Here is a 24,090-nt window from a genome sequence, read left to right on the forward strand (position 1 = left end):
AACATACACACCCAAACACACACACAGTCCTTGGCTAAGGTGGAATGACTTTCACATGAAAATGACAAGGCAAAAGTTGGTTGCTTTTAGTTAGCTTATCACTGGAAGTTTTCATTTCACACCAAATGTTGTCATCTCATCACAACTGTGTTTTACATTGTTCACAGGTCATTTCATTTCACATGACTTTGTTTCTGTTATTATCTTTTTTTACCCCATTGCAAGTTACATTTAATTTCCATATTTTACAGGAACTTTCTTGTCCAACCCATACTTACGGAAAAAGTATTTCAGTGCATTATGTGCAAACTAATACTTTACAGATAACAGGCTTTAGTTTGCCTGCTGTGAATAATAATGCCATCTAATTTTTTTTAAGGAAACATGAGTGGTGTGATATTCTAAACAACCTCAGCATCATTATGTCTAATAGAAAGTTTCAAACTGATGAAAAAAATCAGCTGAATATTTGACAGCATTTCAAGCCAAATAAGATCCTATAATGAGACAAATAAATACATTTTGTGCTTTTGATACACTACTGAAAAGAGTTACTTCTGTTTTTTAAAATAATTCAAGCAACTGTCTGACCATTGTGACTGCAGTTTATTATATTTATTTAATATTTCTATTTTTGTTTTAAATAAATCTGTACCTTTGTTCCTAGTTTCTGCTGTTGTTTATACATTAGATAATGATACATCTTTTTGGCACAGCATATTTAAACAGTATGTTATATCAGGTACAGTATGTTTCACTTCGAAATATGACTGGAACTTGAATGATTTTCTATTTCTATCCTTATTAAATGTACTCTTATGAAATAAAACCACCCTCAATTGTTTCCATGAAGATTCCTTTTTGATCAAAGATGCGTAATAACAAACATTTTTTTTATTGACTATACTATGTGTGGCTCCCTTTAGACTAATTTCACTTTGTGGCTATAACTCACCAGAGCTAGTCATATGTGAAATATATTGTTTGAAGGTTAAACATGTACGCAAAGTTCAGTACAGGAATTTTATAGCAAAGGAGCCAAATAATCTTGCCTGTCCTCAAATGCAAACAAACCTCCAGGCTTTAATGTATGAATATTTTTTGTCCTGCAAACTTACTCAATGCTGATCCATGTCTCTTTTTTGTCCATCTTTTCACCACAGAATTTCCTTTTTTCCTCCGTTATTTACCTCAACCTTATACACACTCACAGTAATTGAAGCCTAAAGTATCCATCCCCAAGTGTTGGTAGGAGGCTTGTTCTGGCTTGTGTTAGTGGGGGGCATTGGCACTGTTGTAAACAACACAAACACACACGGGCATGTGCACATACACAGTCCCCCGGTAGGCACTGCACTACAAAGACTCTTTGAACAGAGGAGGAGACGTATATTTTCACTAATTCCCACAATCCCCCTGACTTCCTTCTCTAAGTACCCACAGCAAGTAGACTTCCTGCTGTGTTAAATTTGACATCTCTCTCTCTCTCTCTCTCTGATGGAAATGCAGCATTATGGGAGGTATGAAAAACAGCCTGTAGAGTGAGGGAGTTGTTAGGGTGTAGTATAAACCTGTAAAATGTTGTGTAGTTTGACGCCTAAGGACACACACAAACTTGCGCACAAACATGCATGGATAGAGAAAAAGAGTGAGAGGGTGAGAGAGAAACAGATAATGTTGCCATTTCTGTCTCTGAAAACTAGCTTACTCTCTGGAGACTACTATGGAATCTGTTCCCCTCTCATCTCCACTGAAAGGCCCCTCCAATAAGAACAATCTCAACCTTTTATTTTCCACGCAGTCCCTTTTCATGGGCTTGCAATCCATTATTTAAACAAGGAAATCTAACCTTAAAGTGCTTGTGGAAGCTGAGTACTATGGGCAACCAATCAATTGGGGGTTAGTGCAATAACATGGTCTCAGCATTGGGTCTGAAGTAATTGCCCATTAGAGATGAAGTAACAGGAACAGGAACAAAAAGAATATGAGAGCATGCAGTTTCATGCTGAAATAATTCCCCTCATTGAGAGCAACATGAGAAGGAAAGGTATTACATAGGAAAGGGAGGGCACTGTGATGCTTAAAAGCACAGTGGGAAATCAAAAAATGAAAAGCAATTGCTTCTGTTTTGAGCTCTGCTAAACTACAGATGGGTGACAAATTAAAGGAAAAACCAACATGAAGTGTCTTAGTATGGAGTCAGGCCACCACGAGCCTCCAGAACAGCTTCAGTCTGTGGAATTCTATTGAAGGGATGAACATCATTCCTCCACAAGATATTCCCTCATTTATACAACCTACATTTAATCAGGTAATGTCATGGAGATGAAGATCTCTTTTGCAACACCCACTTTGTTGAAAATGTGAAAATTGTCCATTTGGTGCATATGTGAATAGCTGGTGTGCACATAAACATTCTACATTAAAATGAATTTAACTGGCTTAAGCCAGCTAATGACAAAATAATCAATCTCACGTGATATCAAACTAGATAAGGACAATATTGTGTGTGATGTATATTAACATTTGACACAAATTCAGTCTCCTACTGTACGCTACTGTATATGGCATAACAAAACATAGTCACCAGTCACAGAAATGTGTCAATCTTGCACAAATCCAGTTTTTGATATGTTTATTTCTGCACAGTGAAAGGCAAATACTTTAAAAGAAAACAATGTTTTCAAGTGAAACATGCATTTTTTTTTTTAACTTGTTTAAAATATGTAAGTCATTTTTTATGACAGAAAATAACCCTAATTGCTACTGGGTATGTGTGTGTGAGTGTGTGTGTGAGCCTCCCTGTACCTGATTGCACTTTCTGTAATCTATATGTTTTAATTAGTGACAGGTAGCGTGGTGTGTATATATGTGTGTGTGTGTGTGGCCTGCTGTCAGTTGGGCAGAGAGACCATGTAGAGTTGTTGTGCTCTGTAACGATGATGCCAGCATGCCATCCTCATTACCAGCTCCCTAGCTCCCACACACGCCATTTGGGTATCCCCCTCTCTCTCTTCCTCTCCCTCTTTCTCCCTCTCTCTCCCCCTTGGCTATGTAAGCAATCTGCTAAATATTTTATCACCTCCCTGTTAAATCGAGCGGAGACAGTCCAATAGCACCCCACTACCTCCACCAACGCAAAGCTTGTCTTGTGTGTGTGTCCTGCTCAACTCAAGTGTCTACGAAAGACTGATTTGATCGTTTTACTGAACCCTCTCATGGTCGTTGTCGTGGTCCCCAGCTGAGTGATTGATAGAATCACCTTGATTAGGTTTGCTTCACATCCATCTCTGCATTGTTTTTTGTTTTTTTTAAATAATCTGATATAATCATTGATCATTTTAATGTTCCATGTATTCTCATATATGTGAGAAGTGATTGTAACTCCCTGGTAAGCTAATTATTCTGACGTTCAGAGTAAATAGGGCTAAATGACTCTAAATCTATGAAGAGCAGTTCAAAACTTTGGACTGCCTGTTTTTCATTTTGCTGTTAACACTTTTTCCTTTGGGGAACAAAATTTTCTATGAGTTGATAAATGCCTGCCTGGAGTCTATAAAGCTGGCAGTCTTATTTTATGAGGCCCTCTACTATATTTTGTCTTCTTTTGTAATTGGTTAACCACACTCAAAGCTTAACTCTCCCTTTTTTTACCTCAGTGGCCCATTCCTATGCAAAGCACATAGCTGCTCAGAGTCTCCTCACTCGCATGGACTTGGAGACTGGGTTGGGGACAGATTATAGTAAAAGCATTTGAATGGAGGGAGCATTGTTTCAGCTATTGATTTTTGCAAAGATGTGAATTGGATACAAGTGAAATACAGCAATAAGAAACATAATGACTAATATTATTATCCACAATATTTTCTGGTTACTTATTCATGGAACTCTATTTTATCTCATCCATCCATCCTTATAATCTAACGCACTGTCCATGATTTGTATTTATTTAGTCGGGTATTTACAGAAATTCCTCACCAGAGCAGTCCTATAGGCCTACCCGACAATATGAATCTTCTCATATTTTCTCTTACTGTTAGGCTCCAGCGGGCTTTTGACATGCTGGCACATTAATATTACAAATATTCGAATAACTTTATTTAACATTCTGCAGGCTGACAGTGGCAGCGGGAGATTCACAGCCCATTGAGCAAGTGCGCTTCCCTGGGCTAAGTGCCGATTCATCATGGCTGCCTTACTCCTGTCTAATGGCTGCCATCATGGGGCATGAGCACACACACACACACTGACACACACATAAACACACATCTTGGGCATACGCTCAGAAAAAGTATTAGTTCTTCCATGTGTGCATTTTCAAAATGTAAAATGTAGTGTTCGAGGCACATTTATCACATTTCTAACCCCATCCTAAAACCTTATAAACCCCAATATATACCCCTATAGAGTTCATTGTCATGGACACCAACCACCCTGGCTTATTTCTCTGCATTAGAGAGATTAGAGAATCTAACTGAAATAAGATAATTCAAATCATACCCAAAACACATACAACCACTGAATCGCTACAGACATTTAAACTTATTTAGAGCTTTAAAGTTTGGCTTTGGATTTACTGTAAACTTTTGGTTTTACATTTTCCTGCTCCACTGATGCTTTGATTACTTCTTTATATGTCTTATCTGAGTGTAAAGGATCTGGCAGACAGGACCCACAAAGGCCCGGTAAGCTATTAGAGCCAATTCCAGCCCATTTGGCCTTGTCTACTTCCGTTCCACAGAGTTTACTTCATTTGCAGAGACGCATCCATGTGTACTCACCAGCACACAAACTCCAAACACACACACCAAGATCTACTAAGTGACCTTGAAGCCCAATTAAGTAAGCGTCTGACTCTTCCTGTTCCTATTAGTCCTATGGCAGTGAGGACCAGTGTGATGAAGACAAAAATGGAGTAGTGGGAGGAAGAGACAGAGAAAAGCTGTAAGAAAGAGCAGAGAGTGAAAGACTTCTTGTTTCCATGGCTCTCAATGGGCTGAATAGGGGATGGCAGAGAGCAGCGGTGAAAGAGTGTGACCCAAACAAAGACTCTTTGAATTTAAGGCCCAAACAGAGTGTTTATAATGACCCCAAACACTGATGTGCTGCTCTCACTGCAATGACAGTCGGTCCCTAATAATGCGAGGGGAATTCAGAGATTTTGTTCAAACATAATGGAAATACCCACCACACACAGAGCTGTTCTTATCCTCCATGGAGTGACACATACTTCTACTCCTATTATTTTTTATTCTCTCTATCTTTTCTTTCAACCTCTGTTTTTTTTTGTCTGGTTCTCTAACCTTCAGGCCCTTTCAGGCCATGTATTTGGTCACTGGGCTTTTTTTCTAAGGCTTTCATTGTCATCACTCACTTGGTCTTTCCCTTAGTTGCTGCACAGGAACTTTTTCAAGAAGGCTCCACTTTGACTCGACATATCTTCCAATCTTCCTCGTCAAATCCTTTTCACTTCTCTTCCTCTACTTCAGTCTCAGTCATGTTTTCAGTTCTCATATGTCTACTCCTCTCCTCTCCTCACTCAGTGTAGGACACTGGGTGTTGAGGCCAGTGAGAAACACAGGGACACAAGGAGACAAAGGAGCCCTAACATTCAGCAGATGGCTGGGGCTCTGCTTAATTTGCCTATGTCATCCTCGCTGGCAAAACACAAAAGCCCAGCTCTACAAGGGGCTCCACTTCACCCCCTCACCCCAGCTGTGACCCCCATCAATCAAATCCCTCACTTTACGCTTTTAAGTTATGATTGCACATTGAAGAACACAACAAAGACATCATCAATAATGCTGTGGAAAAGTGTCTGTGTCTATCTCTGTGTTGTCTTCACAAGGGACCAAAAGTTAAATGTCAAGAGAAATGTCAATTTGGACAGCACGTAGAAAACTGTCCTCACTCTTCTTGTACTTTTATGCCCCCACAACTCACCCCTTCTTCTTTCTCTCCTCTTCCCACTCTGGAGAATGCTTTAGCAAGCAGTAATGAGGAGACGTGGTGAGCCTCTCCACAGAGTGCCCCCACCCTCCACCCCACCCCGGTTGAGAAAGTACAAACACTCCCCCCTCTCCATCGCCCCTCATTTGTTGATTCTCCCTTTCCCTCATCACTGTCTATCAATATTCACTGTTCCGCTAATAACACAGCCAGGCCTGTTTGGTTTGACGGCAGAGGGACACATTTCAATTCTAGGAAATTGTCTCATCCCTTCCTGGAGGTTATCAGCAGCAGGTTGATAGATGTGGATTAGTCAAGGTTATGTTGTGGAACTTGTGAACTAGCAACCGAGAAGAATGTGGCGGCTTATCAGGTTCAAGTTCCAGATTTTCTATTACTGGAGCAGATTAAAGGGTCAGTTCACCCAATTTTTATATATATATATATATATATATATATATATATTATCACTTAATAATTTTGGCTTTATTTTTTTATTTATTAAATATTTTCAGTTTTGAGATATCCATCTTTGAGATATCCATCTTTGGAATTTTTGCCTCTTCCAGTCCCTCATAGAGTCTATTTCTTGTTTAGAAAGTAGTTAAAATGAAAACTGTTGATAGCAAAGTCAAAGTTGTCAAAAAGCTGTTGTTTTTTAAAATGTCATTTTAAATTATGTAAGCACCACAAGTAAAAATTCCATTTGTCTCCATTGTGTTGGGTGGCAGCAGAAATTTCAGACTGAACCTGGGCAAATAAAAGTATTTGTGCAGCTGTAAGAAGAGAAAATATGTTGTTTATAGTTTGGGTGAATTGACCTTTTAGTCTTAGCAGTAAAAAATTCAACTGACCAAGAGTGTGAATTTGGTGTCTCATAGACTCCAAGTGACAAGCCTGTGCTTTTAATGGTAGTTGAGGTAGCCTAGACAGTTCCTGTAGATGAACTGATTGAATCTGCTCAGCATAAAGTCAGAATGGTGAGATTGGTTTTTGCAATAAGCAAATCCTGTAAGCCAAAGTGCATTTCTTCCATGCTTCCATGTGTTGATTCTGTCAATTGTATGGGTGCTTAAAATCAATTCAAAGCTCAAAATCTCTGGACTTTGGGTCAGAGTTTCTAAGATGGTTGTTCTCTTTTGTGGGAGTCCTGCACACAAATCCACACACACACAAACATGAACACACGTACACACACAAGATTTCCATCACCTCAAGCTGAACTTTGCGTGTCCAATTTCATAACCTAATCATGTCTGCCATAATTCCCGTACACTTGAAGCAAACAGCATTACAGTTCCACTTTAAGTGCTCCCTAGTATCCCTGATTAAACATACATGAAGAATTATGTCTGTGTAATCTATGTTATGACACCATGCATTATGCTAAACCAACTTGGCTCCCTATAACTGGGCAGGTCATATCAAACACAACCTCAAAACCTTCACAATATGCAGTTATCTGGCAATTAGACAACTCCCATAATCTGCATCACACTATGTCATTGTGCGTGTTTAATTGCATGTTTTCATTGACAGTAAACACAGCGTGCACTTTTTGGGGTCAGGGCATGTGGTTCTGCTGAAACCAGAGGAAACGTCTCTTTTCAGACTGACAGACAGGAAGAGCCTATGAAGCTCAATCTGGCAGACACATCTCTGTGACAAATTATTGATCTTGGCTTTGTTGTCACTCCTCATGCCAAGGGCCCCCTGCTATGGCTGTCTTCCGAAAACGCCCACTGGAGAAGACATTGTGTGAATATTGAATCTTGAAAGCAAGATAGGGGAGAGGAGGAATGTGTGTGCATCTATATGCGTGTGTGTTTGGGAGGCAGTGTGAAAAAAGAGAAAGAGAGCGACTTGATAATCCTCTCTTTGAGCACTTTGCGCTTTGTGCTCCATTTGTTTACTGAGTTCCCACACTGGCTGGGGGGCTGCAGCTTTTCTCCCAGACCGGAATTAGCATAGCCAAACTTGTAGTCAGATCTGTGCAGCGCCTATGCATGTGCATGTGTGTGTTCCTGTTTATTTCTATATATGTGTGTGTGTGCAGTTTAGATGAGGTGAGAGCTTTGCGTATCCTTATTGGCTGGGGCAACTTGACTTTAATGAAATCTTCAAAGTGTGTGTGGTTTTATGTAGTCCAATCAAGACTGCTAACTTCTCAGTCTCTTTCTGGCTGCATTTTGTAATGCAAACCCATCACACACCCATCATGCTTTCACTGTGTGTTGAGTAGGAACAGAGTCTGGGTCAGCAGGTTGAATGCTACCTACGTGTTGCAGTGGACATTACCTTGTGTTTTACAGTTTACAGACCTTCAGTAAGATTTAATATGACCAACTGTAAAACCAACTACTACCTACTTTACCACAGTAAACATCAAACATGATACTGTTTTGCACATCTATTTCAATCTGCATTTTGAGCAATCCTGACATTTCAGTCCTCACTAATTAAATCAGCAGTATAAAACAGACTAGGTTCAATTCATGTTTTGTGCTCAAAGAGGTAACCTTTGCACATTGCTGCAGTAGCTTGAATGATGTGAAACCCAATTCAAACAATACTTGAAATCTGATGACTAAAACATCTAGCTACTTTAAGGGAAAGTTGTTTGATCATGCTGAATCCTGGCCAACGTAGCTTTTGACTTGATGTAATCATATTAACTTCCCTTATGTTTGATCATGCTCAATTCTGTACAATGTAACCTATGACTGAATTCTACCTTGGCCTGACTGCTGCGCGTTCCTCTTTGTCAGAGTGGGATTACAAAATTGCCGCAACACTATAGAGTTGATAGCCCTAATCTTTGGTACACTGCATACGCTTGTTCTCCTCTGCTTTGGAGAAGACTCAGGATTTCAGAAACACTTTTCATGGACATAGGCTGGTATCACTAACAATGGAAATTAGGCTACTGTAACTCACACTATGCAATTAATGGATATAGATTATTCTACTATCCTATAGGTATATACGTAGGTGTGCTGTCACCAGTGCAGTGTCCTCTGTATTCAGTAATGTCTCTCTTTTTCTTTAAAGGGGAACTCCACAGATTTTACACATCAAAGTCTTGGGGAGTGCTACGCAAAAAAAGTTGTATAAAGCCTTTTGTGGCTCCAGTGGGAGCAATGCGAAATCTGATAAACTTCTGGTTGGTTGGGGCTAAAGACTACAAGTTTGAAAATGAAAAAAAATCTGGGGGTGCGGCGTTATAAAGAATTAGTTTACCAGACCTGTGTAGCCTGCTACTTATCTGTACTTGAGGCTAGCGGCTTGAGGCTACTAGCATAGCACATCCGACTCGCTGACAGAACTATCGGAGATATGACTCGGCAGTCGAGTTGCATTGTGGCTAATGTAGGCATCAGGTTTTGACAGGGACGTTTTTAAAAAACTTTCCATCGTGAGTCCGACAGTGTTGTAGGAGTGCAATTCTAAATCGGTGGAGTACCCTTTTAAAGCAATTGATTTCGTGTACAGTCAAGATGCAATCTACCATCGGTTTCCAACTGAGTTCTAATCTTAGAAATTTAAAAGTTTATGTACTTTGATCAACATACATGTACATGTCACTGACCCATACATGTTTCTTCCATTTAAGAAACATTGCCAAAGATCTGTCATAACCTAAGCTACAGATGATCATTCACACTTTTATGATCACCTAGGCACATTTTGCAGTTAACAATAACATCCTAATAATCCTCAACCAATTCAAGGGCCAACTACTTGGACAACACCCTTCAAAAGGAAGTTTGTTGCTCATCTGTAATTGGTGAATAATATAGAGAGATATTTTATAGAGGTAATGACCTCAATATTAGAAAGATAATTATTTGATGTACTGAGAGATACCTTTATAACTAACCCTCTAACACTGTTTTATGATGTCTATGCACAGTGCTTACAAATAAAAAAAGTCCTCTCTGAAAGAGCAAAGATGTTATCTTGTGTTGGGCCACTGTTACTGTAGTGCTAGGCCAAACTGCACAGTGGTATGTTTCTCAAAAAGAATGATATCTGATTAGTCCAAGTTCGAATAGAGGCAGAAGCTGACAAACAAATGGATTTGCTGTGTCTAGAATGTTCTCTGGGGGAGCTGGATGGGCTGAGATGCAGAGACACTGCCTTTGTGTTGGAGCCAGTGCGAAGCATAATAAGACCCTTTGGGGAATGAACCAAACACAGAGTGATAAGGACACAAAGGCACACATGCTCATACACTCAGTCAATTTCACAATCTCTCTGCCTCTCTCTCCCTCTCTGTTTTTCACCCTACCTATCTTTCTTTCTTACTTCCCTATAAACTGACCTTTATATTACTGGCTACTGTGGATGGCCTATCATTATGTGTTTTGACTTTGCAGGTCTGTTTATGTGTTTCTTGACTCTAACCAAGTTTATTGTGTCAGCAAAGTGTCATGTCAGACTCCAACAAACAGGACTCAGAGCAGCCTTTTTATAAGGATATTATTGTGTGTGCATGTGTACATGCACAAATGTGTGTGTGCATACAGGCATGTCTGTGTGTGCGCTTCACACCCATCACGGCATGAATGGGCCAGCAAATCCTATTCCCTCCCTCCCTTATTTTCTCTCTCTATCTCATCTTTTCTGTCTCTTTAATTCCCTCTCAACCACTGTCCTCCTTCTCTCGTGTTCTGCTAGGAGAGCAGTCATAGAGGGAGTGTGACAATAGAGGTATTAACCAAATGTATATTGAGCTTGCCTGACTTGCGCAGTCAATGTGGTGCTTTTACACCCCTAATGCCATGTGAATAGGGCTGCTGCTGCCTGAGAAACGCCTCTGTGAGCACTCGGAGTGAGGGGCCCTTTTACTGGCTCTCGTGACCCTGGTCCACGTCGCCTGTGCTAGCCCCATCTCAGAGCACACAGTTCTTCATTTTCATAAGCGCTTAATCTGGATTGGAAGCCTCTCCATTGTGGAAATTATTTGAGAGGGGGACCCCCGGCCAGACAAAAAGACTTGTTTTTGGCTGAGGCTGGGGCCTCCTTAGCCCCATCCCTCCCTTCTTCCATACAGAACCCCTAGCAGGAGCAGCTAATTGTTGTATGGAGAGGAAGAGTGATGGGATGTTGAGTGGATGTCCTGCTTAACACTGCCCCCAGTGGAATTCGAATGTGACAAAGAGGAAGATGAATGCAGACTTGAGAGACAGATATAGGAGAAGAGGAGAAGAACTACATTGTAAAAAACAACAAAAAAATGTATCCACCTCTCGCAGTTTATCATTTGATCCAGGTCAGAACAGATCCTGTGATGCCGGCTGATAGTAAAGTTTGGTTTGACTCCTCTAGGTTACAGTGCATAAGACTTTGGAGCTGGAAAGTGTAACAAACTCAGAGTGAAGCTTTGAAGTGTAATGCTGTTGCCCTGGGCTACTTAGCTCCAGGGTCAAATGAGATTACACCCTTGATCTGTGTTAGTGCCTTCTGATTTGAAGGATTGCAACGTAAAGTGTGTGTGTGTGTGTGTGTATATGTGTGTGTGTGTGTGTTTATTTTCAGGCATATGTGCATGTGTTATAGAAAGAGTTTGAATGTGTAAATTAATTTACATATCTATGACGTGTGTCCAATTCAAAAGTACTATAATCCCTTAAGATGTGTCTATACACGTGTATGTATGTGTGTGTATGAGAAACCCATGTGCTTACATGGTCTTCTCCTCATAGAAAGGGGTTGTTAACTAATTAGTAGTTATTGTTGGTCTGATCTTAGTGCTTTGTTGGTGTGTCTCTCAGGCTGCAAAGCCTATTCTGTCTCTCCCTCTCTTCCTCTCTGACTCTATCTCTCTCTCCCTCTGTTTCTCTCTCCCTGCTCATTGCTCCGGAACACCTTAATCCAGTGTGAAAGCAATTGGCTCTCTCAGATCTAATCAATAGAGGGCCAGGGCAGCAAGCCAGGGGGAACATCTCTGGCCCCTGCTCAGCTACAATCAATTTAGAACCATCGATTCAGTGATTGAAATACAAAGAGCAGACACGCTAGACCGTACAGGTGCTTTAGTGTTTGGGTGTGCCAACATGTTATATATCTCCCTGTGTGACTGTTTCTCTGTATTTATGTGTGTGTGTGCGTGTGTGTGTGTGTGTGTGTGTGTGTGTGTGTGTGTGTATACTGTATGTGTGTGGGTGTGTTTGTGAGTTTGTGTGCAAATTTCTTTGTGTGTGTATATGGAGAGTATGATTTATTTTCGAGCCATCTGTAGTAAAGTGGGAATGGCATTTAATCTAGCACCTCTGAGACAGAGCCAAGAAAAAAAAAATCACTCCTAATCCAATATGTCCTGCCCAGGGAAGGTGTGTGTGTGTGTGTGTTTTAAATTGGCTTGTGCATTTGTGTGCACCTAAGGGTTTCCTACTCACCACATGTCAGGGTAGTTGTGTACACCCCATGTGTTGATGCATTTTTGGATGTTAATGCATACACAGTTTATAAGGGCCCTTGCATAACATTTGCATGCAAAATGTATGTATGCGTGCATGACTGTTGGCATGTTGGAACTCACATGACATCTACAGAGATGTGTCTGACTTTTCCATGCTATTCTTTGCACAGAGGTCTGTGTATTATGCATATATGATGTCATTGCATATCTTATTTAATTGACCATGTGTATACATCAGAGAGTGTATTCATTTGCGCAATTTACTGCTACGAATTTACAGGGTTGTTGTGCATACTAGGGGTGTCATGATTCTCCAAATCCATCCATTTGAATTGATGACGATTGATTTCAAGGTCACGATTCGATTCGATGTAAACATTTTTTTTCCAGCACGGCTATGTTATTGTTAGACTGTCAAGTCTTGATCTGTAAAGAAGAAGATGATTTTTGGGTTGTTTTTTTTGGAATGTACCACACTAAGGCCGGAGCAGGAGGATTTTCCAGTTCTGTTGTTTCACCATCATCTCCGACTCCAGCAGTGGCCATGGTGTCACGAAAAGTGTAGCTGCAGGCTTCCAGTAGTGTACACTGTGTCATCTTTGAAGTGTGTTGGATGCGTGCCAGGTGTGCACAAGTAGGCGGCGGTGAAGAGAAAATAAAATACTAGGAGAATCGCCGATCCTCTCATTTAGATTGATTTTCAATTTAGAATCAAAATTGTGACACCACCACACCATTTTTGATTTTTGCATGTGGAATTAGCCTTGCAATATAATCAAATTAATACTTAAAAACAGCAGGAGTTCTGTGACAAAGTTGCTTGCCAATTTTCTTATTATTCCTTTTTAGGTCTTAGTCCTCAGTCCTCAGCACTAGTGTAATCTAGATTTATATATATGTATATGTGTGTTTGTGTATACATACATTATATATATATATATATATATATATATATATATATATATATATATATATATATATATATATATCATTTCATACATTTGTATAATTTATAAGGTTATAATTATCACAAACCATCAGTATAAACCAATGCTAAACTTTTCGCTGTGAGACTGCTGTGAGGCTTGCAATTGCTTTTTTCATCTACACAAAGTAGAAAAGGTTTCAGTCGTAGTCATCTGGACACTGTTTTCGGAATCAAGACGTTTCGGCTCCCATCCGGAAGACTGAAACCTTTTCTACGATAGAACACTCCTGGACGAATGAGGGACTACACCGTCGCACAAAGTAGAAATATTTTCTTTCTTCCACCTTCTACTTCCCACCTTCAGTTGTTCTGATGTTCTATTTTTGAATATCCAAGATATTCATTATCCATCAGCACTTGTCTGTCCACTGTCCATCATTCACTCTTCATCCAAATGAATGACTTCTGGTCTCCATCAATCTGACAATGCGTGAATATGTTCATGCGACGTAAGGACATTCCACATGGCTGCACCCCCTTTAGGCACACACACACAAACAACCATGCAATAACACACAATGGACACATGTGTTTGGCAGTTTCATAGCTCAGGGCATATTGAGTAAGGCTGCCTGATAAAGGTCAGTGCTGTCCAGATTTGGACAGGTGGGGTGGGGGCTGCAGTTCACCATCACACACACCGTGTCTGTTTGTCTGGAAAGGAATACAGCTTTCTGATAAGCTTGTGTAGAGGTCATGCAGATGTAAATATGACATGAATATGTGCTGTGGGTTACCGGTTACCTTTGGAGGATTTCATGGCTGCACGGCAACAGAAGGTTTGATGAACACATCCGTTTGTCTTTGTACAGTACAAGTAAAAATACATTTTCATTCACGTCATTCATCCATTGAGTTTTATTTGGTCATGCCTGGGCCTGATGTCAACAGAATCGTTGTTTTTGTATGTATAAAAGCACACCCATCCTGAACCATGAATGGAGCTGTCTACGCTGAGCAGGACAGATGCATAGTCCCTCTAAACAGCATTTATTATCCAGCCTTTTTTATTCCCTGTTGCCTATTGTCAGCTTTAGAAATAATAGCTTTGTCACTTAGTATGCAATGAGAAATGGCTGCTTTGCACAACACACATATTGTGGGACTCTGCCACTAACAATTTGAGTGACAAGATACACTCCTGAGTGCTTTCTCACTTTGTTGTGCTCTCACTTTCCCACTTCTCTGTATCTCCCTTTCTCACACTCTATTTCCCTGATCCTGGTCACTTTTCCTCTCCCACGCTTCACACATAATTTGTGTCTTCTCTTTTGATGCAGAGCATTTTATCATTATTTCCCATTAGGCATAATAGCAGATGAATGGTGGACATGCTAGTACCGCTGGAGGAACACCTCGCTAGTGAATGCATAATTGTATTGATGTAGCTGTTTCTGTGATAGTTGATGTCATCAGCATCCCAGGGTGCAGTACTGCTCCTGATGACCTCTCCATCACCGTGTTGCTCACGCCACCCGTCCCCTCATCTTTTTCTCCAACCCACCTCTTGTCCTGTCATCAGCAATGCAGTCTACAGCCCGAGGGTTGGATCTAAGCTCGCCATTGGATTTCACAAAGCCAGACTTGTGTTTTTCTTCTCCTTTCCTTTCTTGTCATCCACCTCCAAATCCAATCTACTGCTAACCTCTGGCCTCCTACTGTGTCTGACAGCCTCTTTGCCATGTGTGAAAATGTCAGCATCAGCATGACAGGGTGCAGACACTTACTAGTGGGTTATAGGTTGGAGACATGTCACTGCACTTCTATGTGGTGATGGTGTTGGGGATGGAAGGGCCTACGGTGATTACACTCTCTGAGATCAACGGAGGGAAGAGAAGGCCGTGTTCAGCTGTGTGATTCTGCCATGGGAGCTTGTCTTTGCCAGGATATTTTGGTGTAAACATTGTGTTATGTACGCTCAATTAGGAATCAAATTAGGGAATGGTAAACAGTAAAGGGACCTTCGTTTTCCAGTTGTTTTATCATTCTACTCCTCTGCTACCTTCAAATGTGCATAATTACTCATCCCCCTTCACAGGCCTCTACACTCATTAGTGGCCTCGACCCTGAGCCAAGGGCCTGGGTATTTTAGGATACATCGGTGTTTGAAGCTATTCTTAAGCCATGCTAAAACAATTCTCAAAGCATTTTAACATTAAATGAGCTGGTAAGGAATTATGTGTTTTTGAGATCAGGGCTTTTCAACTAGATTAGGATGGGGGCAGTGTGTTAGCCTCAGATTCTCTCTTTTTTAAAATCAAAATGTAAACGTGCACATTTGAATAAAAAGAAATCTGGTTTAAATTCTCCTTACATTGCTTCTAGTTTTAAGCTTTTTTGTGTTTGACATTATCATCTCATCTAGTTAAAATCATTACCGTGGTATTCAGATGTAATTAGAAAAAGTGTAAGATGGGCGGGGAGAATGAATAATAAAACCTCACAGCTGTTATAAGAAATTCCCTTTGCTAATGTTGCCATGGTACCAGCAGGTAGATTGTTTCCTTGAACACAGCTGCTGTGCAGAAATCACTTGACTGTTTAGAGTTCACTGCTTTTGGATTGCAAAGCAGGACAACTAGGACAAATATAAATTATATTTATATACATTTAGAAATATACATACAATGAATGGCATTGTTAATTATAGTTCATAGGAATGAAACAAGCTGCCAGTAAAAAAATCAATCCACAGAAAAGGCCTTGTTGGCTCAGCGAGCAGATCTGTCAAAATCCTTGTTACTCTAATACTACACCTGAGAGTGACTCCTATTATGTTGTTGCATAAAAAGTTTTATATTCAATCAATATTACAGGCACATTGCTTTAATGCCAAGTAACTCATCTGTAAGCCTGAGCTCTATAGAGATATACATAGAAATACAAAATCATCTCTAATTAGAATTAGAAACTAATGTTAATAATTTTCTCTCCATTTATTAGCAGCAAGATATATCATTTGTTTTGTAGTTAGCTGCTACTCATAACCACTTAATTATACTATTCACCAGATCTTTGTTTATATTATTAGTAGAACAAGTTTTTTTAATCAAATAAAACAAAAGAGAAAATCAATGATATAAAAACAACAACAAAGCCTATCAAGAAGCTGATGGTTCTCTTTGATCATAAATGGAAAAACAAAATTCTCATTTACATGAAGAGATTTCTTTTCACAACACCTACCTGCACAGTCTACCCTTTTCCTTTGTTGTTTTCTGTAATGACTGACATAGATTACTGTGGCTGCTCTAATCTGTATGTGCTGTGCATCTTGCAGGACTGTATCACTACAAGGTACATCCATAGCTTGAAGCTGCTGCCTGAATCTTTGTTCACATCCACTTTCATTTTCAATTACACACATTGTGAAGAAATAACAAAAACAAGAAAAACTAATTTGGCACCAGAGCATATGCATTATGCATCAGGCAAAGCTACACAGGTAAAGTGTCCCTGTTTTGCCAAATGACTGGATTGGCTGATAAAAGTTTTCCAATTTCTAATTGCATACAGAAGGCAAAGGTACCTCTATGGAAGAGCAAGCTTTTTCTCTCTGTCCTTAATTCATTCCCAGCAATGATTTATTGTTTACAATCTACAGTTTCTCATCGGGTTAAGCTCTGCTCATGACAGAGCTATGAGCGGTGAAAAAAAAAGGTTTGAAGGCCATAAATGAAGTAAGCAGTGTTGAGCAGAACAACAGCAAAGGAGCAAAAAGAGCAAGAGTGGGCATCTTTGGCTAACTGCTATAGATTAATTGATCTAGCCATGAAGTTAATGAGCTAGATCCTTTTTAAAAGAGACAAGTGCTGAGACAGAGGAAGCTAATGGTCTCTCACAGTTTGGAGTGGTAAGAAAGAGAAAGCTATTTATCTTGGAACATATACTTTATTCACCGTGTGACAGAATCACAAGGTAATTGACGGGGCCTGTAACTGCTGATTTTATTACCTCATTCTGATCATCCTTCTTTGCAAGTCATAATCCACAGACAACTCAACACGGGACACAACAGCTGATTTCTGATTATAAACTTCTGTGAGAGAGTTGACAATCAGGATTTAAAGTGACAATAACATTTGTGAATATCCTTACACCATCACATTAATGTGCCTAAATTGGTAAGGTAGGAGGCTTTTGTGATTTCAGTTTGCTATCTGAGTGAAGTTAGATTGATTGAATCAGTAGTGCAATCATATTGCAATCAAGCACTGACAATAAAATGCTCCTTGCTCACATAACTTCCCTTGACTGATTTCACCCCTCATCAAGTAACTCTCTATCTCTGTCTATCTTGCCCCTTTTTGTCTCTGTTAGTTGGCGGTGGGAAATGAGCCTGGTCAGTCCCCTGTTAGCTTCTGATTACAGTGTAGATTGTAGTGCAAGCACATGTTACTGCCTGCTGAGCGGCGATATGTTTCGGAGAGCGGTTTTCTCTACTACCTTGCCAGCCAGGGATGGATTGGCACAGTGGAGTTTCCTGGAATACCAATGCCTCCTCGTCTTCTCTATCTCTTTCCCCTGCTCCTCTCAGACCACTCCTCTATCTGAAAGATATGCTCAGTGCCTTGGCACATAGCTGCATCTTTCTGGAAATAAAATTGACCTGAGCCAATGTGCCATGCGCAATACAGAGCGGCCAACGCAACACTCGGTTATGACGAGTCTGTGTGGAGCGAAGAGATTATATAGCGCCCTTGATCTGTATCGTGTTCATATAATGCACGCACACACATACACAGACATACATACACATGCATGCGCATGCACATGCAGACACACAACTCATGCATGCGCTTTCAGTAAGCCAGATTTCCCAGTCGGCTGGTCTGTCATTGGCCGGCTGTTCAAAGGGAAAGTGTGGGCCAAAAAAATACTGGCTGTGAGGTTACCATGGTAACAGCCTGCCCAGGGGCGTGGGCTGTCTGCTAAATTGTGCGCTGGTTTGTTAAGGCTCACACACACAAATGCACATACACACACCTTAATTTTAACGGAGTGTGTCTTCCTACATTCATTGTCTAGCAAACACCTGCTCTGTTCTTTAACATTAGCAGTCAGACTGTTGGATTTCACATCCTAATGTGAAGTAAACAGATTATTTTGGAGAATTCACACACAGGCCTATTTAGTTTCTTTAGCTGGACACTTGCTCATCTTCTAGTTATTTTACTGCAGCACTGCCCTCTATTGAATCCAGTCAGACTTAATTTTCATTCTATAAACATACTCACACGAGGAGTATGGTGCTGAACTGCTATTATTTACCGAATATTAGGACTTTAATGGGTGTCAAAAATTCATCAGAGGAAGTGTAGTCTTGTATCTTCTATGGAGTTTCAAAGGTAGCCTAATTGGAGGATATATCAGCTTTCTCAAGGGGGTTTTAGTATTGTTCACTGGGGTTTCTGCAGCGTCAGACATTGCTGTATTAGCTAGATGAGAGGACAGGTATGTCAAGATGAGTGGTGTTTGGTGAAGAGGAGAAAGTTTAGAAGAGTTGTATGTGTGTGAATTCATGTGTGTGGAGGTGAGTTTGTGTGTACGTGGGTGGTTGTGGGTGTAGGTGCGTGTTTTAGCTTGGAAGAGAGGCTCTGACAGGGCCAGAATGGACAGATGATTAATGATCAGGGGGAGCATTCTGTGGGAGGAACTCTTCAGCACCGCAGCTCTTAACAAAAGCAGACGAGGTATGCTTCAAGCGCTGCACTCTTTCAATTCCTGAGAAAACCTCTCTGGCCCTCTTTTATTCCTCCTCACATTCTCTCTTTCTGTGAGATTAGAAGGCGATGACAGGGGGTAGTGGAGACTTACATAGACCAGACTTGCCAAGTGATGTCACCACTGTGAACCGTGGATGCCTTCAAGTAAAGAAGATATGACCGCAAGTTACACTTCCTTTTTAGTCCCAGATCTTGGACTGAAATGTTGCTTCATGAGTCCCAGTTGACACGTGTTGGCAGTTTATGATAAATATGCAAACTTGTTCTTAAATCAGTTTCTATGAATGAATAAATCATAACTCTAAAAGGCAGTTTACCTCGATTTTTAATATCCTGTGGGCATTTTCTGATTATTCTGACAAGCCTTTGTTTCGAGCCATGCCTCTGTCTCAAATAATTGTATTGTGTTTTTCAATGACCTTGCGGAGAAATGGAACACCTGGGTTGGAAAAGCAGCTCATTACGTGGATTGTAGCTGGAAAATGAACAATGACAGAAGAGCAAGAGTGAATACCAATAGGCTGCAGCACTGATTGCCTTTTTGTTTTAAGATGTTGGCTGTCCTGCCACATTTTGTGTCCCCTCTGTCAAACAAACATTTTCATTTCACCACTCGACTGATATTCTCTGATTTAGCATATAAGCAAATCTATAGAGTCATGCACTTGGCATGTAAGCAGCCTCCTGTGGTTTGAGTGGAAGAGAGCTGTCTTTTTGAGTGACTTTGCAACAAAATAGTGAAATAGAGGTCAACTGGGGTCTTGACCCAATCATAAGCCTGTCTGTATGAGTGTTTGTGAGTGAGGGGGTGTATGCATGACTCCAAAGCCTGTAAGACCATGTGTGTGATCCATCCCATGTGATGGATGAGGGCCAGGGTTAAGGTTGTACTGGCGGGGCCAAGAGTTGTATTTAAGGGTCACTGATGCTAACTCACAACTTGTGCCCTTCTGTGGGTCACGCACCCTCTCTGCACAATGTTTTAAAACCTCAGACAAGCAGAGTTGGTATTTCAAAGCTGAAATTGGTAAAACAAAATGTAAAAGTTTTTAATTCCAAAAGACTGTGTATACATTTTGGGGAAACAATTTATATGTGGATTTCATCAGGCAAATAGCTATTTTTTAAAGAATGAAAGAACATGTTTCATAACTTTAATGTGACATTGGTGCCAAAAGTCAATATTGGAGTGCTGGAGAAATTTTCAAGTGATCAATATATCATATTATAGAATGGAACTCTTTCAGAATCAGAATCAGAATCTGAATCAGAAATAAAGTATTTCTGATTCTGATTTCCTTTAAATCTCAGATTTATCACATAAGCTTGAGTACCTTTCTACATCAACTGCTGCATACATTTGATTGGATTCCCACAATTTGCTGCCAAGCCATTTCTGGTGGTTTAAAACCTCATACATACTTTGTAGTGATGCCAAAGCCAGGACAGGCCTTAGTGTACTGTATCTTTGATTGGGTTTGAGTAGGAAAGTCATTTCCAAACCCAACTTTGTCATAATCCTTTGCATTGGCTTCCTGCAACTCCTAACTGTACATTTCCATTTTATCTTGCACACACCTGGTGACGCTTACATGACAAGCTAATGTAATTCTTATTCCACTGACTCCATAAATCCCATGTTTCCAATTACTTCGGATACTGATGGGCTATGTGCATTCTAAAAACATGCACCTTATGTGACACAGTGCCAGTGTGCTTCCATGTATGATGTATAGCCTGCAGTGTGCACTGTATTATACACAGCAAACACATTGCTTAGTCTAATCCCTGAGCCCTAACTTCCGGCTCTTAACATTGGCCATTGTTAAAGCCTGTTCAGAGAGACTAGCTCATATTGCTAATCTTCTCATGTAGCACTTGTCCTGGCCAATCAATACATCACTGTTGTGTAGAAAGAAGATCAAAGTTTTCTCTAAATTAACATGGGATTTGGAATGTGTGGTATACAAAGTTGCTCATGCTTGTTTATGAGCTACATTCAGATTGATATTGTTGTCATTATCAGTAATCTAAAGAGGAAGAGTACCTGCTGGGAAGATGACTAACCGTGAAGAGATCATCATCTCATCTCTCCTGGTCAGGCTTGCTGTGACATGAGGTCACCACAGTTAGACTGTGATGAGTAGCGAGCAGTGATCCACAGCTGCCATACCTCCGTCAACTCACGGCAGAGTGAGCTAGAGACAGAAGGAGAGGAAGAGAGTAAGACAGCCATCCTTAACAAGGATCCAAACCTGTCAATCAAGGCAAGAAAACAACAAGGGGAGGAAAGGTAGGAGAAGAGAGAGAGCAATTCATTACCAATAGGACAGACAAAAAAGATGCGAGGGCAGAGAAGTAAGAAGGAGAAGAGGAGTGAACAATGCAGAGAGAACACTGTAGAGACCACTTGAAAGGGAGGAATGTTTTGTTTTTTGCATGCAGGCAGTTCAGTTGTGGGTTATTCTCCCACTGGGGGGACTAATTGCTTGTTGATCTAATGTTCTATCCCCTCCTGTCCCCGAAAACCAACACATTTGATGAGTGATGGGTCTATGTGCTTTTTTTTTCTGCGGGACAGGAACTACTGGCCTCCTCCAATCTAAATATTCACAAATCAGGAGAAAAGACTTTGGGCTCAGTTCCAAATTCATGAAGCATAACACTATGCAACCCACCACTGCCCGCCCTTAGAACAAGACCTCTGAGAGTTTGCTAAGATTGTTCATATCACTTTCTCATTCTCTCTCTCTGTCTTTGCCCATATCTGTTTCTTCCTCCCTCTCACACTGTGAGGCAGATCAGTGAGCAGCTATAATTAATGAGTTTAATGTTAGGATTGATGCACATATTATATGTCAATTAGAGAAAGAGCCTCAGCACCAAGGTAGGAGCTATAATCTAGACGGACATTCATCCTGCGCTGGGTGTGAAGTGTTTGCATGTTTGTGTCACTGCCCGTTTGTTTTTGCCTGGCTGTCACTTATCTCCCCTCCTGTAATGCTGATCGCAGCATCTTCAGTAGTCCAAGGAGAGGCATTAAATTATCTCAGGTTCTGTAGAACATATGCTAGTCAAGTGGCGGAAAATGTGGGTGCACCATTTCATTTAATGGGGTCAGTAGTGGTTACATGTGTCACTGTGTAAATCAGTTCAGTAAATGTATTCTTGAGGTGAGGATAGAACTGATGTCAATAATGGGAGTGTTTCTCAGGGTGTATGTTTATTTGAGTGAGTGTGTACATGAGTATAAGACTGTGTGTGTATATACATTCTTCTGCTCACAAGTTTGCCTTGAAGCACTTTTGCAGCACTGCTATCAGACGGCTGATTCAGCACGGCCTCCCCTGCTTTTCTATTCACTTTTGCCTATTTATGAGTGTCCATGCTAGCTACTGTCTGTCTGTTAACACACAACCTGAGGGCAGAACCCAATGCACATATTCTGCTCACACCCCATTAAACACACACTGAACAACTTATTGTGATCCCTTTTCATAAGAGTCAGGGCAACAGATTTGAAGCTTGCGTGTGTGTGTGTGTGTGTGTGTGTGTGTGTGTGTGTGCGTGGGTGTGTGTGATGGCCATGTGCATGCGTGTGGTTCTTTGCTCACCCTGATGTATGAATTTTATACAGGGAAGATGATGACACATAAGTTCTCTCCCCCTCTCCTGCTGAAAATGAATTTTTGATCTGTGTTTTATCGTCTTGTAATCTCTGATATCTTTGGAAGTTATTGCGTTATAAAATGGCTCTGCAGCTGGTTTGTGCTTCCCCATATGGCCAGGGAGGGTTTTTAAGAGTCTCAGCGTTCTTCTAGCGGACGGAGTTTGATCTTCTCACACATGAAATCTGAAATCAAGAGAGGTGGCAAACTTCCACTCCCACGCACTAATATAGAGGTTCACACTCCCCTATAGAAACATTATTACCTTTATAGTACTGTCTTACTAACTCTGTAGAACTCTTTATATTCCTTCATACATGCATCTTTAGATACAAGATAGCTATGGAGCATCCACAGCATAGCAATGTGTTTTGCTCACGGGGATATCCTTGTGCATTGCAGCTGTGATCTGCCTTACAGCACCTAGGGCTGTTTTATAAGCTGTTTGCAGTTGTTGTGGTCTGGTCATGTATGTGTGTTTGTGTGTGATGGTCTGGCTGTGTTTGGACAGTGTTGTGTGACGAGACATGAAGTCAGTCAGTTAGCCTCTGGTGTGTCTGTCAGCCCCACCAAAGATGGGAGAGCATCCGCTGTTGGGGGCAGCAGCTTGAGTTGTGTCTATGTGTATGATGCCTCCTCTTTCTCCTTCCCCTGCTTTCTTTATCGCTCTTTCTTTATCTCTCTATCCTTCACTATCAGCCCAGGCTGTCTGAATGGTATGAATGGAAGAGTAATAAAAACAGGAACCTGTCTTTTTTACAGTGAAATAAAGTAGACTGCGGCTTCCAACCCCACCATCTTAGTGCATTTTTTAATGAAGCATACATTTTTTAATTAAATATTTAAAGCCTGTTGATACAAATGTATAAAGGTTTTTTTCATATAGCTACTGTGCTACATTCTCCACTGTTTAACCCGGCAGTGAGGGGGAATGGGACCGACTCCTTGTCCATTATTGCTTTCAATAACTCTTCATTTACCAAGCTCTTCATAAATATTGGAATAGAGGGCTTTTAGTCAGATACATATAATCATTTTGTGGCAAGCAAATTCAATACTGATTTAACTGATTTATTTTGCTTTTAATATCTAAAACACTTAACCACTGGTTCATCATTTTGGTTACCTGATAAAGTCTGTCATTGTCTGCAGACCTTGTATGAAACCTTTTGTTCTTGATATACAGTATATCTTGACTGCACATACTTTATTTTCCCCAAAAAAGGAATATAACTTGTTTTTTTTACACAAGTATAAGTATACTCTACATCCCACTTTTCAGCCACAGTCAAGCCTTTACAGTGTTTTACTCAGGCAAATAGACGCAGCTGGAGA

At 40.6% G+C, this 24,090-nt stretch overlaps 1 protein-coding gene across 8 annotated transcripts in view; it reads left to right on the forward strand.

Annotated features, from left to right (window-relative positions):
- LOC122886643 (ephrin type-B receptor 1-B) overlaps nucleotides 1-24,090 on the forward strand; it is a 153,104-nt gene that overhangs the window by 63,023 nt on the left and 65,991 nt on the right. The window lies entirely within an intron of this gene.

The sequence above is a fragment of the Siniperca chuatsi genome, linkage group LG13, assembly GCF_020085105.1.
Source record: "Siniperca chuatsi isolate FFG_IHB_CAS linkage group LG13, ASM2008510v1, whole genome shotgun sequence".
NCBI classification, from domain to species: Eukaryota; Metazoa; Chordata; class Actinopteri; order Centrarchiformes; family Sinipercidae; genus Siniperca; species Siniperca chuatsi.